This window comes from Oncorhynchus mykiss, chromosome 23, assembly GCF_057628025.1.
Source record: "Oncorhynchus mykiss isolate SJ-2025 chromosome 23, ASM5762802v1, whole genome shotgun sequence".
NCBI lineage: Eukaryota > Metazoa > Chordata > Actinopteri > Salmoniformes > Salmonidae > Oncorhynchus > Oncorhynchus mykiss.
The window spans coordinates 22,897,869-22,912,276 of record NC_143044.1 but is presented as its reverse complement, the minus strand read 5'-3'; the positions used below and the strand labels follow the sequence as shown (position 1 = coordinate 22,912,276).

The following is a 14,408-nucleotide window of genomic DNA, read 5'->3' as shown; positions in this document are numbered from 1 at the left end:
TAACAGACACATCTCATCATTAACTGTTCAGAGGAGACTGCGTGAATCAGGCCTTCATGGTCAAATTGCTGCAAAGAAACCACTACTTAAGTACACCAATAAGAATAAGAGACTTTCTTGTGCCAAGAAACACGAGCAATGGACATTAGACCGATGGAAATCTGTCCTTTGGTCTGATGAGTCCAAATTTGAGATGTTTGGTTCAAACCACTGTATCTTTGTGAGACGCAGAGTAGGTGAACGGATGATCTCTGCATGTGTGGTTCCCACCGTGAAGCATGGAGGAGGAGGTGTGATGGTGTGGGGGTGTATTGCTGGTGACACATGTCAGTTATGTATTTAAAATTCATGGCACCCAACCAGCATGGCTACCACAGCATTATGCAGTGATACGTCACCCCATCTGGTTTGCACTTAGTCCCACTATCATTTGTTTTTCAACAGGACAATGAAGCAACACACCTCCAGGCTGTGTAAGGGCTATTTGACCAAGAAGGAGAGTGATGGAGTGCTGCATCAGATGACCCCGGCCTCTACTATCACTCGATCTCAACCCAGCAAGTTCTGAGCATGTCAAATCAAATCAAATCAAATGTTATTTGTCACATACACATGGTTAGCAGATGTTAATGCGAGTGTAGCGAAGTGCTTGTACTTCTAGTTCCGACAATGCAGTAATAACCAACAAGTAATCTAGCTAACAATTCCAAAACTACTACCTTATAGACAGACACAAGTGGATAAAGAATATGTACATAAAGATATATGAATGAGTGATGGTACAGAGCGGCATAGGCAAGATACAGTAGATGGTATTGTATATACATATGAGATGAGTATGTAAACAAAGTTGCATAGTTAAAGTGGCTAGTGATACATGTATTACATAAAGATGCAGTAGATGATATAGAGTACAGTATATACGTATACATATGAGATGAATAATGTAGGGTATGTAAACATTATATTAGGTAGCATTGTTTAAAGTGGCTAGTGATATATTTTACATTATTTCCCATCAATTCCCATTATTAAAGTGGCTGGAGTTGAGTCAGTGTGTTGGCAGCAGCCACTCAATGTTAGTGGTGGCTGTTTAACAGTCTGATGGCCTTGAGATAGAAGCTGTTTTTCAGTCTCTCGGTCCCAGCTTTGATGCACCTGTACTGACCTCGCCTTCTGGATGATAGCGGGGTGAACAGGCAGTGGCTCGGGTGGTTGTTGTCCTTGATGATCTTTATGGCCTTCCTATGACATCGAGTGGTGTAGGTGTCCTGGAGGGCAGGTAGTTTGCCCCCGGTGATGCGTTGTGCAGACCTCACTACCCTCTGGAGAGCCTTACGGTTGTGGGCGGAGCAGTTGCCGTACCAGGCGCTGATACAGCCCGACAGGATGCTCTCGATTGTGCATCTCTAGAAGTTTGTGAGTGCTTTTGGTGACAAGCTGATGTGGGAACTCCTTCAAGACTGTTGGAAAAGCATTCCAGGTGAAGCTGGTTGAGAGAATGCCAAGAATCTAAAATCTAAAATATATTCTGATTTGTTTACCACTTTTTTGGTTACTACATGATTCCATATGTGTTTTTTCATAGTTTTGATGTCTTCCCTAATATTCTACAATGTTGAAAATAGTCAAAATAAAGAAAAACCCTGGAATGAGGTGTGTCCAAACTTTTGACTGGCTCTGTAGGTGCACACAGAGGGAGAAATTTGAAGTGACAGACAGTGACCCATGGTCATACAGCATCTACTGATCTAGGGTGTAATCATTAGTCCAACAGTTGCAAACTGTTTCTATTGGACAAATTCAGGTAATGCATGTTTTTCTCGTTTCGTTCTGTTTCTGCCTGATCATGCGTAAACACAGTTCACTTTCATAGCAGCCACGTTGTATTCTTTCTCACATGTACTGTATGCGCTCTTCTCCTCTCACTTGTGTAACCAGGTGTGTAACCAGGTGAAAAAAATAATCTAAGCCAAACCATATCATAACCGCTACACACAACCTACATCGTTGTCACCGTATTAGCTAAAGTAACGTCATAGTCAACATAGCTAACAGAACTAACATATTAGTAAACCCGCTACAATCATGCATTAACGTTAGTCAGTAAGCAGTTTAGCACTTACACCGGTGGGCCCCGGTGGCAATACATTAGTCAAACCAAAAGCTTACCTTGACTTGGAAGAGTTCCAATGTTATCATAGTTAAACTAGCGAGCTGCATTTACTAGCTAAGTGAAACTGAATGAGAAAAACTTCCACGTGATTCCACGTGATCTTGCAATTCCACATTTGAAGTGAGATTTTCATGTGACATGTTTCATGTGATGTGTTCACACGTATCCAAAACCACATGTTTTTTTCACATTACATTTTTCACAAGTTTTTTTTGTACGGGTTAGAACAAATATCTAAGAGGGTTGATAGAGCAGAGGTGGTCCACTGCCTTTACAGCCTTTACAGAATTTATATTTTCTTCTTGTATCACCAGTCTTCATAAACGCAATAGAAGAAAACAGACAATGGAACATAATCTGACTTTATTAACACCAAATTGTATCTGAGTAGAACAGTAAACCCTGGTATTATTTGTCTAGAGTTGATATGTATTTTTTTGTTGGTTGCAATAAATGTGAACTGGCCTGGGCTTGAAAATGAAATCCAGATCATTGTGCAAATCACCCTCAATTGAGGGGTCTGTGGAGTTCAGTATATTATAGGCTAGCAGTAACACAATCACCAAAGACTCATAGCTTTTGCTCCACAACATCACTTTCTCTGTGCATGTTATCAGCACAGATCAGAACAAATCTCTTGATGCCGAAGCTACAGTAATTGTAAACCACCCACTGATCATCCCAGGATGTTTTACAGGCTAAGTGTCAGTGGCGTCATGCCCATAGGGGGCACAAAGGCACTTGCCCCCTGTAACGGCTTTAATTCATCTTTCATCTTTATTATAAGGAACTGAACACTGAAATAAAAAAAGGAAAACCGGAAACAGTCCTGCAAGGTGAAACAAAGACTAAACAAAAATACAACTACCCACCTCTAAAAGTGGAAAAACAGGCTACCTAAGTATGATTCCCAATCAGAGACAATGATAGACAGCTGTCCCTGATTGAGAACCATACCCGGCCGAAACATAGAAATACAAAAACCTAGACATACAAACATAGAATGCCCACCCACATCACATCCTGACAAAACAAAAATAGAAACATACAAAGCAATCTACGGTCAGCGCGTGACACTGCCCCCCCCCCCCCCAAAGGTGCGGACTCCACAAAACCTGAACCTATAGGGGAGGGTCTGGGTGGGCATTACTCCGCGGTGGCGGTTCTGGTGAGGGACATGGACCCCGCTCCACTTCTGACTCGGCCCACTTCGGTAATGCATGTAGAGCGGGAACCCTCACCGCCGACCCCGGACTGGAGGACGCCACTGGATTGATGGTCGAGCATGGAGTGAGTGGCGCCTCTGGACTGAAATGGGCCTCTGGACTGAAGAGCGCCTCTGGACTGAATAGCGCCTCTGGACTGAAGAGTGCCTCTGGACTGAAGAGTGCCTCTGAACTGGAGGGAGACTCTGGACTGGAGGGAGACTCTGGCAGCTCCGGACTGGAGGGAGACTCTTATCAAGAATCTTTTAATAATGTTCTGTGGACAGATGAGTCAAAAGTGTAACTTTTTGGATGCCATGGGTCCCATTACGCCTGGCGAAAACCAATCACTGCATTCCACAGTAAGAACCTCATACCAACGGTCAAGCATGGTGGAGGTAGTGTGATGGTTTGGGGATGCTTTGCTGCCTCAGGACCTGGACGACTTGCCTGAATAGAAGGAACCATGAATTCTGCTCTGTATCAGAGAATTCTACAGGAGAATGTCAGGCCATCCATTTGTGAGCTGAAGCTGAAGCATAGCTGCTAGAATCTTGACTAGAACCAAAAAATGTGATCATATTACTCCAGTGCTAGCCTCACTACACTGGCTTCCTGTTAAGGCAAGGGCTGATTTCAAGGTTTTACTGCTAACCTACAAAGCATTACATGGGCTCCTACCTATCTTTCCGATTTGGTCCTGCCGTACATACCTACACGTACGCTACGGTCACAAGACGCAGGCCTCCTAATTGTCCCTAGAATTTCTAAGCAAACAGCTATAGGCAGGGCTTGTGCTTCTACACCTGCATTGCTTGCTGTTTGGGGTTTTAGGCTGGGTTTCTGTACAGCACTTTGATATATCAGCTGATGTAAGAAGGGCTATATAAATACATTTGATTTGATTTGATTTGAGCTGGGTCATGCATCAAGACAATGATCCAAAATCCACAATCAAGTCTACATTAAAATGGCTAAAAAGCAACACATTTGAGGCAAAGTCCAGATGTTGAGATGTTGTGGCAGGACTTGAAACTAGCAGTTCATGCTAGTTCATGCCCACTGGCTCCAGGTCATCTATAAGTCTATGCTAGGTAAAGCTCCGCCTTATCTCAGTTCACTGGTCATGATAACAACACCCACCCGTAGCACACGTTCCAGCAGGTATATCTCACTGATCCTCCCCAAAGCCAACACCTCATTTGGCCGCCTTTCCTTCCAGTTCTCTGCTGCCAGTGACTGGAACGGATTGCAAAAATCGCTGAAGTTGGAAACTTTTATTTCCCTCACCAACTTTAAACATCAACTATCTGAGCAGCTAACCGATCGCTGCAGCTGTACATAGTCCGTCTGTAAATAGCCCACCCAATCTATCTACCTCATCCCCATACTGTTTTTATTTTATTTACTTTTCTGCTCTTTTGAACACCAGTATCTCTAATTGCACATCATCATCTGCTCATTTATCACTACAGTGTTAATCTGCTAAATTGTAACTATTCGCTAAATTTTAACTATTTGACTACCTCCTCATGCCTTTTGCACACACTGTATATAGACTTTATTTTTTCTACTATATCATTGATTTGTTTATTGTGTTATTGGCTTGTTTATTGTTTACTCCATGTGTAACTCTGTGTTGTTGTCTGTGTCACACTGCTTTGCTTTATCTTGGCCAGGTCGCAGTTGCAAATGAGAACTTGTTCTCAACTAGCCTACCTGGTTAAATAAAGGTAAAACCATTTTTTATATATATAAAAAAACGCTGTTCAGTTGAAGCAGTTCTGCATGGAAGAGTGGGCTAAAATTCCACCACCGCGACGTGAGAGTCTGATCAACAATTACAGGAATAGTTTGGTTGGAGTCATTGTAGCTAAAGGTGGCACAACCAGTTATTGAGTGTAATTACTTTTTTTTACTTTTCCAAAAAGGGGCATTGGGTGTTACATAACTTTGGATGTTGCATAACTTTTTTATTTAAAAATACATTTTATTAGTGTGTAATTGTTGTGTTATTTGTTCACTCAGGGTCTCTTTACCTAATATTAGGTTTTGGTTAAAGATTTGATAACATTCAGTATCAAAAATATGCCAAATTTGAGAAAATTTGAAAGGGGGCAAATACTTTTTCACTGCATAGTAATTTATGTAGCCTATTGATTCTTTCTTGATGAGTAAATACAGCTAAAATGTTTTGTTGTTTCTCTGTAATACTAGCCACCAATTCATAGATTGTGAATTCAAGTTCACTGTCTATGAATTCAGAGACATTTTCCCCTGTGAAATTCATAGACAGAGCTGTAAAAGCTTTTCCCTGTACATTTACAACATTATACTGGCACCAGAGTTGCCAGCTTAATACTGTTATTTTGCTTTACAGCATAGATGCTGTAATATATTTTACAGTACTATTTTCCTTACTGTAAAGATATATTACAGCATCCTTGCTGTAAATGTATATGGATGTTGTAACTCTTTTAAAGTAAACTCTTCAATTGACAAAACTATGACACTATATACCAGTGAGACAGTTTTACATAAAAGGCTTAAAAGTTCTTAAAATAATCAATGTGCATAATTTATTAAAATGACAATTGAACAGGTAAAGAGGTATGCTTAGATGATCTATGCAGAAAACATGTTTATTATATATATTTTTTTACATAGAATTAGGCTTAATGATTATGGCTCTAGATTGCAGAAAAAAAGCTGATTCAGGTGTTTGAAAAATGCTAAATTCTTCAACTCCCAGAGTGGCCCAGTCCATCCTCACGTACTTCTTGCCCCCTCTAATATAATGGTGCATGATGCCCCTGCTAAGCGTATACTGTAAGCTTAAATTATATCCGCCTTGTTGTTTCCCTATTGTAGTTGTTGTCATGGTCGTAATGCATCAGCAGACTCTTCCACCCCCAACTACTCCCCCCACCCTTCCCATTCTTCCAGGGCTCTGTTACCAAGGTCAACCCCCCCTCCCCATCACATTCTCAGACCGCACAGGGGCGAATGCTCTCTCTCTCCATTTCTCTCCTTCTCTTTCTCCCTTTCTCCATCTCATCATCCCTCTCTTTCTCCTTCTGCCTCTCTCTCTTCTTCTCTCTGTCTCTCTCTCCTCCTCCCTCTCTCCCTCTCTTCAAGGCTGTGTGCTTCAGCCTCTAGTAAGAGCCCTGCCACTGGGCAGCGAGGCACGGTCACAGAAATGTACTGTGATGAATGGGATCAGATAGAGGAGGGAGCTGCTGAAAGAGAGCGGGGGCCGAGGAGGGAGTGGAGGACAGAGACTGAGCAGGAGGAGCAGGGGGAAGTCAAGAGGGTAGAGTTTACTGTATACTTCCCAGTCTATACAGTTTGTCCATACAGTGCCTTCAGAAAGTATTCACACCCCTTTACTTTTTCCTAATTTTGTTGTGTTACAGTCTGAATTTAAAATAGATTCAATTTAGATTTTTTTGTCATTGGCGTATACAAAATACCCCATAATGTCAAAGTGGAATTATGTTTTTCGACATTTCTACAAAGAAATTAAAAATGAAAAGCTGATATGTCTTCAGTCAATAAGTATTCAACCCCTTTGTTATGGCAAGCCTAAATACGTTCAGGAGTAAACATTTATTTAACAAGTCACATAATAAGTGTGCAATAATAGTGTTTTAAAAAATCCCTCAGTTGAGCAGTGAATTTCACAACACAGATTCAACCACAAAGACCAGGGAGGTTTTTAAATGCCTTGCAAAGAAGGGCACCAATTGGTAGATGGGTAAAAAAAAACTAACATTGAATATCCCTTTGAGCATGGTGAAGATATTACTTACACTTTGGATGGTGTATCAATACACCCAGTCACTACAAAGATACAGGCGTTCTTCATAACTCAGTTGACAGAGAGGAAGGAAACCACTCAGGGATTTTACCATGAGGCCAATGGTGACATTAAAACATTAAGAAAGTTGAATGGCTGTGATAGGAGACAACTGAGTATAAATCATCAACATTGTAGTTACTCCACAATACTAACCTAATTGACAGAGTGAAAAGAAGGAAGCCTGTACAGGATAAAAATATTCTAAAATATGCATCCTGTTTGCAACAAGGCACTAAAGTAACACTGCAAAAAAATTTGCAAAACAATGTTATTTTTGTCCTGAAGACAAATCAACACATTACTGAGTACCACTCCAACCATATTTTCAAGCATAGTAGTGGCTGTATTGTTATGGGTATGCTTGTAATTGTTAAGGTCTGGGGAGGTTTTCACACTAGACTGGAGTTGCTTACCAAGAAGACAGTGAATTTCCTGAGTGACAGAGCTACCGTTTTGACTGAAATCTACTTCAAAATCTATGGCAAGACCTAAAAATGGTTGTCTAGCATTGATCAACAACTAATTTGACAGAGTTTTAAGAATTTTGAAAAGAATAATGGGCAAGTGTTGCACAATCCAGGTGTGGAAAGCTCTTAGAGACTTACCCAGAAAGACACAGCTGTATTCACCTCCAAAGGTGCTACTACAAAGTATTGCGAGCACAGACGTTTGCTTCGCCTAGTCGAGTTCTGCTAGGAGCCAACCGATGTATGCGGACACCCTATGAAGAAAAGGGGACAGAGTGAGAGAGGAGGAAAAGATGAGAAAGGAAAGAGTGAGGAAGAGCCAGACTGTGAGAAAGGAAGAATAGGTCAAAGAGAGAGGGAGTAGAGGGAAGGGTCATATCATAGAAGGGAGTGGAACGGCTTGAGTGTGCAGAGAGGCAGATAAAGACAGAAACAGCAACATCCATTGAGGGAAGAAATCGAAGTAGAGATGAGGAGAGGAGGTAAAGAGAGAGAATAGGAGATCACTGCAAAGCAGAGGGACAGAAGTACAGCGAGAGTGAGTGAGCGAGGGGGAAGGAGGTGGCAGAGAGAGAGAAGAAAATGGGAGTGAGCTTTAATGTAACCTTCTGTCTCCTTGACAAGTTCTATATTTCGCCCTGCCACGTAAATGTATTTTCTTTCTTACTGTCTCTGTCTCTCTCTGGTGTTGTGCATGCACAGTCAACACACAGGCACCCTGAGATTTGAGAGCTCAAATAAATCACCCAGTGCAATCAAACATCCAGGAAAGGCAACCTCTGAGCAGAGGATGACATAGACACAGCCTGTCTGTCAGTCTCTCTGCCCCCTGGAGGCCAGGATTATGACACAGATTTAGTAGGTTGGCAGGACATGGACCTGACCTCTCATCATTTACATTTCTAGATTGATTTTCCACCTAATTAATTTTGTATTAATGCCATGTTAGCGAATTTCTCTCTGCCTGTGGCACAGAGCTGGGGAGGGTACAGTGGGTGGGCAGGGTGTGCCAGGAGCTCTGACGTGCTGGGGAGGGTACAGTGGGTGGGCAAGGTGTGCCAGGAGCTCTGACGTGCTGGCATTATAGAGAAAGAGAGACAGACAGAGAGAATGGAGGGAGGGAGAGGGAGAGTCAAAGAATAATGATTATTTTGAATGAAAGTACTTTAAAAAATATAGGGAGAGAGAAGGAGAGAGGTAGAGTGAATTGAATGAGAGAGGGAGAGAAGAGGAGGACATCTGACACTCTCTTTGCTGTTTCTCTGTGAGCGACACTTTGATCTTGGAGCAAAGCGAGCCCGGAGCTTATTCTTACTATGTGCTTAGTCTGAGGATGAAACACCATCCAGTATTAGACAACACTGTTTCACTCATTTGGGAGGTCGTTAACGCTTTACATCGAGGTGCCTCTATTACTATGTAACTAACACAGTAATAAATGTGTTAACAACATAGTAGTTACATAGGTTTTGCTTTGTAATTACATGATAGTAGGATTGTGCAGAATCAGTTATTACACAATTGGAACAAGAAATGTATAATTACACATTCACTTGCTGAACTTTATTCTGCATTTCTAACTACTGATGTTATTGCACACTATTTTGTTCCACTATGTAACTGATGTTTTGTAATTAAACATTTGAAAGTCATCTGTGAATTACTATGTTAATAACGCTAACCACAATATGACCTTGTTATACGTAACTACAAGGTGCCACTACCATTGAATCCACATTTAATACCAGGGTTGATAAATAGACTAGGACCTGGTGACAACAATTCTAACAAGGCACATCCTGTTATTAACTACTGGTCATTTTCAATTAGTTTATTTCTATGTTATGACCTGGCTCAAAGCCTATATCGAATCAAGAGGAATGTAAGTACAAGATCTGTGGCTACATAGGATATACTTGTAATTATCATGTACTTACCAAGGAGCAAGCAATTTAAAGTACATTGAAACCCAATAGGGAATAACTTTTAGAATTACTATGCAGTTACAATATAACAACCTTCATAAACAATAGGCTAACCAGGAGAAAGTAGGAGACAGGAGAACATTACCTATATCAACCCTTTAGTACTTACATTGTAACACTCTTTAACAACCAACTTTGTAATTGCAATGTTGTTACACGGAATATACATGTATTTACAATGTACTTACCCAGGAGCAAGAAACTTAATGCAAAGTTAATGTAACAACCTTTGCAGACAACAGGCTAACTAGGTCGAAGCCCTTAGATCGCAATATCCACTAAGCTAACATATGGAATTGTTTTAAGATGGTCATAGAATGGATCATCTAGCCATTTCATTTGGATTTGAGTTTTTTACCCCTGTAGGCATAAAATAATATATGAAAGTTATTTGATGAAACATTGAATTTGGCCTTTACTGCGTTAGCCCATAGAAACTTATTGAATAACACATTATTACATGGCAAAACAGACAGCCCAAAAATAAATAATAAGGAATAAGGTTTTGAAGTGTCTGTCCTCTAGCTGAGAGATTTAAGAAAACTCTGGGGTTTTTAGACCCATGTTTCATCACGTTATCCGTGGCACATTTTACCCCCCACACACTTTTTGCCATTTTTACAGCCTGATACTGGGTTACCTTCAGACAACTCCCCTGATACTTGTATCACCTTTCGATATTGGTGACATATTATGCCATTTCTAGCTCCAACGGTTTGGTCTGGACTTTCGGTATTGTAAAAAGACCTCCTTAAAATAAGGACATCCAGGACAGAGAGTTCAGATGACTTTTGTAAAACTTTTGGATGTCATACAACACTGTTGTGTTCGTGAGAGTCTCATCTTTCCATGGTCGTGACTTATTAGTTTGTAGCTCAAACGGTTCTGATTTTACAGACGATATTGTGATGATTTTCTTGTCCGGATCCCGTCATGCGTATAAATGAGCCCCATGTTATGGAATAGGCAGAAAGAGACGATTAAGCTGCAGCCACTACAATAAACGGTAAGTCTTTAGCATAAACACACAGGGGGCTATTCAATATTCAAACTGATGTCACTGTGTGACGCACCGGTGTGTCAATCAACTCTATTCATATTCAAACTATTCAAATTCAATTCACCATTTCAGACTCAAATGAATAACTATTTTAGTTAGTAAAACTTACTAACACAGGCTGGTGGTAAAGCTAGCTATGCATTGGCACAATGTCAATATGTTTTCGAACTCGGTTAATAACTAAAGAGATAGACGTAGCATGTGGCTTCCATTTTGGCTGCAGACAGAGAGGGAATCGTTGTCCCAAAAGCAGGAAGGCAGGTGGCAAGCTTACGTCCAAAATATGCCCATAATATCTCCATGCATTGGGCTAATTTTAGACCGATTTTTGCGAGAGTGAAAGTAGTGAGCACATACAGTTGAAGTCGGAAGTTTACACACACCTTAGCCAAATACATTTAAACTCAGTTTTTCACAATTCCTGACATTTAATCAGAGTAAAAATTCCCTGTCTTAGGTCAGTTAGGATCACCACTTTATTTTAAGAATGTGAAATGTAAGAATAATAGTTGAGAGAATGATTTATTTCTGCTTCTATTTCTTCATCACATTCCCAGTGGGTCAGAAGTTTACATACACTCAATTAGTATTTGGTAGCATTTCCTTTGCATTGTTTAACTTGGGTCAAACGTTTTGGGTAGCCTTCCAAAAGCTTCCCACAATAAGTTGGGTGAATTTTGGCCCATTCCTCCTGACAGAGCTGGTGTAACTGAGTCAGGTTTGTAGGCCTCCTTGCTCGCAGACGCTTTTTCAGTTCTGCCCACAAATGTTCTTTTGGATTGAGGTCAGGGCTTTGTGATGGCCACTCCAATACCGTGACTTTGTTGTCCTTAAGCCATTTTGCCAGAACTTTGGAAGTATGCTTGGGGTCACTGTCCATTTGGAAGACTCATTTGCGACCAAGCTTTAACTTCCTGGCTGATGTCTTGAGATGTTGCTTCAATATATCCACATAATTACCCTCCCTCATGATGCCATCTATTTTGTGATGTGCACCAGTCCCTCTTGCAGCAAAACACCCCCACAACATGATGCTGCCACCCCCATGCTTCACGGTTGGAATGGTGTTCTTCGGCTTGCAAGCATCCCCCTTTATCCTACAAACATAATGATGGTCATTATGGCTAAACAGTTCTATTTTTGTTTCATCAGACCAGAGGACATTTCTCAAAAAAGTATGATATTTGTCCCCATGTGCAGTTGCAAACCGTAGTCTGGATTTTTTATGGCGGTTTGGAGCAGTGGCTTCTTCCTTGCTGAGCGGCCTTTCAGGTTATGTCGATATAGGACATGTTTAACTGTGGATATATACTTGCATACTATTGTTTGTACTTGCATACTATTGTTTGTACATATGAATGTGGTACCTTCAGGTGTTTGGAAATTGCTACCAGGGATGAACCAGACTTATGGAGATCTACAATTTTTTCTCTAAGGTCTTGGCTGATTTCTTTTGATTTTCCCATGATGTCAAGCAAAGAGGCACTGAGTTTGAAGGTAGGCCTTGAAATACATCCACAATTACAATTATTACCAATTGTCTCAAATGATGTCAATTAGCCTATCAGAAGTTTCTGAAGCCATGACATCATTTTCTGGAATTCTCCAAGCTGTTTAAAGGCACAGTCATCTTAGTGTATGTAAACTTCTGACCCACTGGAATTGTGATACAAGTGAAATAATCTGTCTGTAAACAATTGTTGGAAAAATTAATTGTGTCATGCACAAAGTAGATGCCCAAACCGACTTGCCAAAACTATAGTTTGTTAACATGACATTTATGGAGTGGTTGAAAAATGAGTTTTAATGACTTCAACCTAAGTGTATGTAAACTTCCGACTTCAACTGTACGCTTGTTTTGTTTTTGTACTGCCCCCCTCCTGGGAATTGAACCCACAATCCTGGGGTTGCAAGTGTCATGATCTACCAACTGAGCCGCACAGGAAAATAACATTGTAACAGTGTAAACTCGATTTTTATTACGACCCTAGTAACGCTTATTAAGTGGGAAACGTGTTGACATTAGGCTACCAGTGCATAGCTAGCCATATAGCTAACTAGCTACATTAGTGAATGATGCTAGCTAGCTAGCTAGCTTTACCACCTTGTGTTTTTACTGACTAAAGTAGTTATTGCTTTGAGTCTGAAATGTGGAATTGAATTGAAATCCATTAAATTTATTTTTTTATCCTGTCATACTGTTAAATCCATCCAACTGAAAAATGTTCTCCTGTCTCCTTATTTCTCCTGGTTAGCCTATTGTCCTCAAAGGTTGTTACATTGTAATTTCATAGTAATTTTAAAGGTTTCTTGCTCCTGGGTAGGTAGACGATAATTATAAGTATAAGTAAGTATATCCTACGTAACGCCATTGTTCTTAAATTACACTTGATTCAGTATAGCCTTTGAGCCAGGTCATAACATAGAAATAAACAAATAGAAAATGACTGGTAGTTAATGACAGGATGTGCCTTGTTACAATTATTACTATCAGGTCCTAGTCTATTTGTTAACTCTGGATGTGGATTAAATAGTAGTGGCACCTTGTAGTTACATGTAACGAGGTCAGATTTTGGTTTGAGTTATTAGCATGGTGACTTTCAAAACTGTAATAACATCAGTAGTTGCACATGTGGAATAACCTTCTGCAAATGAGTGTGTAATTATACATTCCTTGTAATGACACAGTAAAACCTATGTAATTACTATGTTGCTAACACATGTATTACTGTGTTAGTTACATAGTAGTATGGGGCTTATTGTAAAGTGTTACCGGGAGGCCTTTCAGAGTCTAATTTCCTTTCAGAATTGAAAATGTAAAATATTAAATAACAGCTATTACAATGAATCCCCATTTGCATGCATCAGATTCTTTTTTGGAAGCCAGGCAAACAGATATCTCCTATCCACGCCTAAAATACTATTAGTGCTGGCATTGTGTCATGCAACCCCTGCTCTCCAGCTTGGGTCCTGTCAGCTAATGACTCTGTGCCCTGCTGTTCATACAGACCCATTTATACCAAACCAGGGCGTATCAACTCTCCAGAGAGAGGAGACGGGGATGGGGGCTCAATTCTGGTAATATTCTCAGTTTCAGTAACCCAATTGACCCCTACATTCCCTTCAAAGGCACAAAATGAGTCAGCTCCACAGACATAAAATGTAATAAAATCTGTACTTGCAGACCTTGTCAATTGAACAGGCTCTTGTATCAGTCAATACTCTCATGAAGATGAAAATAAATAAATGATGCTTTCATGAAAACTAGATTATGTCTGAGAAGCACCAGTTTAGTCTGGAATCAACATACAGAGGAATCTTATGATTGTTACTCTTTTTCAAATTAAAGTTTGTTTATATTGATCTATTCAAATGAGTACACCAAAAGACCATTATTATCGGAGCAAATTTGTGGATGATTTATGTAGGTCATATAAATAAATTGATCATATTATGAGTTTCTCTAATTAGTGCTCTGACTTTACCCTGAAAGCAAGCCTTGAGCAAATGGGAATTGTTCACATGTAAACTAAAATGCACACTACATTTTTGGAAATACTGATAAGCGATCCCATTAAAAAAAATGTTTTTATACTTCCCCCTGGACAATTTATTTTCTTATCTGACACTTAACACTTGTCAACACCCCCTCT

At 40.2% G+C, this 14,408-nt stretch overlaps 1 long non-coding RNA gene across 1 annotated transcript; it reads right to left on the bottom strand.

The window, feature by feature from the left end:
• Window positions 1-2,524: 2,524 nt before the first annotated feature.
• LOC149972546 (uncharacterized) lies at window positions 2,525-8,300 on the bottom strand. The gene is made up of 2 exons (XR_016491204.1): window positions 7,849-8,300; window positions 2,525-3,658 (listed from the first exon to the last, which is right to left on the bottom strand). It is a non-coding gene; the product is annotated as an uncharacterized LOC149972546 (long non-coding RNA).
• Window positions 8,301-14,408: the final 6,108 nt, after the last annotated feature.